Raw genomic sequence first — 5434 nt, forward strand, 5'->3', positions numbered from 1 at the left:
TTTCAACTTGTCCTGGGCTCGCTTGAGATCTTTCCGAGTCGGTTCGAAACCAAGTCCGAAAGTATCTAATTTAGGGAGGCCAGGTGACTCTATTGATTTTGCTATCCCCTTCTTCTTTCCTAAGGTCATTCTAGGGAAGTGTCCTTGTTTCTTCAGCATGGTATTGATGATCATGTTGGAATGGGGGTCGTGGCAAAGAGATGTCCTTTCATCCTCTTGGATTAAGGAGACTTCTTCGTTAAAGCCCCATAGGTCTTCATCATCTTCGTCGTGTTCCACATTGATGATTAGATTTTCTATTGATTTTATCCTCATCGGCGAAGCGTCAATGGTGATGGGGATTCCTCCAACTATAGCTTTCACTTGTTGGTGGAGAGATGAAGGGACGGCCTTTAGATCATGGAGCCAAGGGCGTCCTAACAACAGATTGAATGAGGCTTTGATGTCTACCACTTGAAAGGTAGTAGCATGTTCTATTGCTCCTGCCGTCACATTTAGGGTTATTTTGCCAAGAGCTTGACGTCGAGTATTGTCGTAAGCTCTTATTCCTTGTGTGGACGGAGTTAAATCCTCATCCCTTATGCCGAGCATCCTTGCAGTCCTAAGTGGGCAGACATTGATAGCTGATCCATTGTCTACAAGAGTCATGGGAACATTCATCCTTTTGCAGACTACCGTGAGGTTTAACGCCTTGTAGTGTTTGTCACCTTCTGGGGGTAAATCTTTGTCAGAGAAGGTGATTAGATTAATCGGACTAGGGAGGTCACTCGTGAGGAAGTTAGCTAGTCCCTCAGGAGTGGTGTCAGAATCTATCCCGATTTTGTCCAAGGCATTCATCACAGCCTGACCTATGTTCTCGAGATGTCGCCAGAAGCTTCCATACATTCATCTCGACTTTTGTCTTCTTGAATTTTTTAATGATGTCATTGTCTTCGATGATAGGTATGGGAACTTGTTGTACAGTAGGCATAGGTTGTGTTGAAACGGGAGGTTGCATTCTCCCGGATCTTGTGAGGACGTCTATTGATGAATCTTCTTCAGCCCAAATTCGTCCGTGGTGTATGATACAAAAGGTGAAGGTCCTACTATGTCTTTTAGGTAGACATCTTCTTCATCACTGTCCCATACTCCATTAACAGTTATGTCCTCTTCTTGTTGAACTTGGATTAACTCCTTTTGATTAATCATTTTCTGCACCAAATCCTTGAATTTGAAGCAGTTTTCTAGGGTGTGCCCTCCTGACTGATGGTACTGACAGTAATATCTATCTGTCCTTTTTAATGACTCAAATGGTCTCGGTTCGAGAGGTTTGACCTTGCCACTCTCGGAGAGCATTTCAAACATTTGTGCATACGGGATCCCAATTGGAGTATAAACTTTATTGCTCTTCTTGGGTCTTTCGGTGACTTGTAAGGGAAAATACTTTACCTCATAAATCGTTTTCACTGGTGTGGACTCTTTTTTAGGAAGTTCATCATATTTCTTGTGAAGTTCGTTCATAATTTTAAGAGTTTCACGTAACAGTTGCGATGTATCCCTCATAAACAGCGTGAGCATTCGTATGTCTTTCTCGTTTGCTGGTTCTGGAAGGTTATCTTCGACATCGAAGAAGATCTCTTCTTCTCCTTCTTCGACATTGATTGCTTTGACAGGCTTAATGAGAGATAAGGGGTCAACTTCTCTTTCTTCATCGGAGATAGCCAAAGTATGAGCTAGAGGTGCATTGTCAATGCTTGGCTTTTTACTGGCAGGGGGCAACGGCAGCTTATTATTGTCAATCAGATCTTGGATAGCTTCCTTAAGCTTCCAACAGTTTTCAGTAGAATGGCCCCTACCTTGGTGATATTTGCAATGTGCGTTGGGGTTCCAGTTAGGCGACCTCTTCTCAATTGGTGGATCTCCAAATGGTCCAATGGGAGTTATAAGACCTTTTGCATTTAATCGATCAAATGCGGTGTCATAACTCATGCCAATAGGAGTGAAGTTTCTCCTAAACGGTTTCTTTTGTCCTTGGTTGTTCATAGCGAGGACTTCTCCTAGATTAAAGGTGCTAACATTATTTGAGTGGGCGGTTTTGGAAGAAGAAGGATTGTTGTTCTTCTTTCCTTTCCAGCCACTGTTGGAGTTATTGTTGGCAGCTTTAGATTTAGCCAAGTCATCTTCAATATTAATCCCAATATCATAAAAAGCCTTAAAGGTATGAAGGTTATTTTGATATTTAAGATGTTTTGAATATTTTTCTTGGAGGTTTTTAATGAACAGTCTCACGGACTCTTTTTCACTTGGTACCTCAATCATTTTGGCTGAGGTTTCTCTCCACTTGGTAAAGAAAGCAGTGAAACCTTCATTCTCCTTCGGTTTGAGGATTTCAAGTTCTCTATGGTCAGTTTCGACTTGAATGTTGCATTTGTATCTATCAACGAAAGCGTTTGCTATGAATTCCCAGATAGAGGTATTTTCTTTTTCAAGAGAAAAGAACCATTGTTGGCAAACGGTCTCGAGAGATAGTGAGAACAGAGAAGGGAAGACCTTCTTATCGATACCCTTGATACTCATTATTGTTTCAAATGCTCTTAAATGGAAGTAAGGGTTGTCGATTGCCCTAAATTTTGGGATGTCGTTGGCGCTGAACTTCTGCGGAAGAAGATCTTTATCCACCGAGACCCCTTGGGATGTGAGTTCTTGAAATTTGTAGTCGCTGGACAACTTGCTTAGGCTCTCTTACATGAGGTCCATTTGTTGTTGCTTCACGGGATCCTCGATCTTAAGTGCGAGAAGCTTCAGTGTCTCAGTTACAGTAGCCAGTTGGTTCTTGAGATCGTTGACTTCTTCTTGAGTTGCCATTATGACTCTTGCTTTCCTCTTGCGGGCTATAGGTTTGTCAAAAAGTTGGACTTGTACGAAGAGGTTATCTTTGATTAATCGTCCTTCCTTTCCTGACCACGCGCTGTAAATTAAGCCAATTTGCGTTTTAATTACTTGTCTCGAATCAATTTGACTTTATGGTTTTTTTATTTTTTTAAAAAAGTATGCATATTTTTAGGGAACAATAATGTACATGTGTTTAGGGAACTAAGTATTATTATTTATTGGAGGATTAATATCCGACTTACCCCCCTAAAAAAAATGACGGAAAAAAGGGCGCGCACACAAGACTCTCTTAATCATGGTCAAAACATGTGTATTGGTGTGTGTAGTGAGTGTAAGTGACGTGTTTAGACTCTTGTGTAAGACCATGGGACTTAGTGCCTAAACTCGAACATTAATTTAATTAAGCATCATTGTCGGCAAAATTAACCGAATTAAACAGAAAACTGACTAATTAGACAATAGGTGATGACCCGACAAATAATCCGAACTGTCGGCCAAGCGACAGGACTGGCGTCACAATATGGTGATTGGCGCCAGACTTTTTAGTAAATGTCTGGCGCTACACACCATACAGTGGCGCTACAGCTCAGACTTGGGCACCAATACTGGAGCTTTGGTCTGGGACTGTTTTCGGTATTATTAGTCAACTGGGGTATGCCTAAAGTCGTACTAGGTCAATTCCGATTAAAAAAAGAAAAAACTTTATCGACTCAAATTAATTAATTAATTAATTAATTAGGCAAAGTTCTTTAAGTCATTAATTTTAATCTCAACACAAATCAACAAACGGTTAAGAGAAACATAGAATATATATGCACAACAATTAATGCACAATTAGTCAAGTAGGCACAATATGATGCAATGAGTTCGCAACCTAACCATGGCTCTAGTTCTCTAAAGTTTGGGATATGGTTTAGTCAAATAGGGTCCATGGTTAATTGTCCAGATGCACCGCGTAGAAGCCTAACCGTGAAGGGTTAACGCGTGTGGATAGGACACCGCGAGTTTTTAGAAAAAACTCACTTCCATGGTTTGGTGAATTCAACCTCTCAGATGTACCCTTTGTTGCCAGGAGCGTTCAATCGGGTAGATAGAGCATGAATTCCCAGAGGGTTATGTCCATATGTAGAACACATATGGGTTTCCGAAAAGTGAGAAAAAATTCAATCAGGAAGTAGGATCGAGCAAACAATACGAAAAACCGGTCGAAATTAGAACGCATATTTCTGGCTCGGTATTGGGGGAAATTGGCGCCAGCAAACAGAGATTGGCGCCAACTTTTAACTGTAGCGCCTGGCGCCAATACTGGCGTCTGGCGCTATGGCTAAAAGTTTGGCGCCAAGCTCTGGCCCCTGACGCTACTTCCCACATGCCTCAGCAGCTTTCTGTGCTCAATAAAATCATCCAGTTTCGCGTGGTGTTATTTCAGTCCTAGTTGTGAAAGACATTTCTCAAATTTCCTACGTGTAAATCCTATGTTTTTGACTCATTACGGATGGTCTTTCCAATGAGAACCTTTTTATACATATGACAATAATGTTAATCAAAACTACGCACATGAAATACTTAGAACTTTTCGAGTCTCATCCACTCATTCTAGATCATTGCCGAAACAAATTCAGGAATTAAAATAGAAATCCTCCCCAATGGAGTCGCCAAAAACTGTAGGGAATAATTTCAAGCCTTTAAAATCCCACTAGCTTGAACCCCACTGTGATCATACACTAAAGTACGGTGGCGTCCAAAAGGGAAGAAGATAGAGCAAAAGAGTCGCCAACAAGTTTTTAAGGAACTTGTAAACCATTCACGAGGTGAAGGTTACACCCCTTAACGATCCAAGAGATCGTCAACTCCATAAGGTCATGAACCAAATAAGGGTTCGGGGATGATGGTACAAATCCAACCTAAAAGAGATTGAATCTGCCCTAATAATAGGCCTCTACTTTATTTTGCTCGTATTCTTGTGCGCTTTCTGACTAACATGCAATCAATAGGATTAACCCTAAACCTGTTTAATCTATGTTGGTTGAATTTAATGCACAGACAAACTATTATTGGCGATCACTTGAAATATAATCACAATTAACCTTAACAAGATTATTAATTATCTTATTAAGCGTGATTGCAAATACCAATTCCCTTTAACATGTATAAAAGGTGATCAAGCAATAACAATAAAATATATATCAAGCAACATAATAAATAGTAATTATGAATAATCATGGCAATAATGAATATCATAATCATAGCAATCATATATATTAATAATCATAATTATAACAATATTCATGTTAAAGCATAATAAAAGTAAGATCCTAGGCATGATACTAACAAGATTTATAACAAACCCTAGCATGTCACTAAACATTAAAAATCAAATCTTTAGCCCTAACATGATACTAACATGAATAAATATTAGGAAGAAAATAAAAGGCATCACAACAATCACATTTAATATTAAAATTACCCTAGACATGATACTAGGAATCATAATAACAATATAAACATGATATCTACATCATAAAATCAATTAAACCATTAAAGTACTTACTTTGATGCCTCG

This window comes from Chenopodium album, chromosome 6, assembly GCF_948465745.1.
Source record: "Chenopodium album chromosome 6, dcCheAlbu1.1, whole genome shotgun sequence".
NCBI lineage: Eukaryota > Viridiplantae > Streptophyta > Magnoliopsida > Caryophyllales > Amaranthaceae > Chenopodium > Chenopodium album.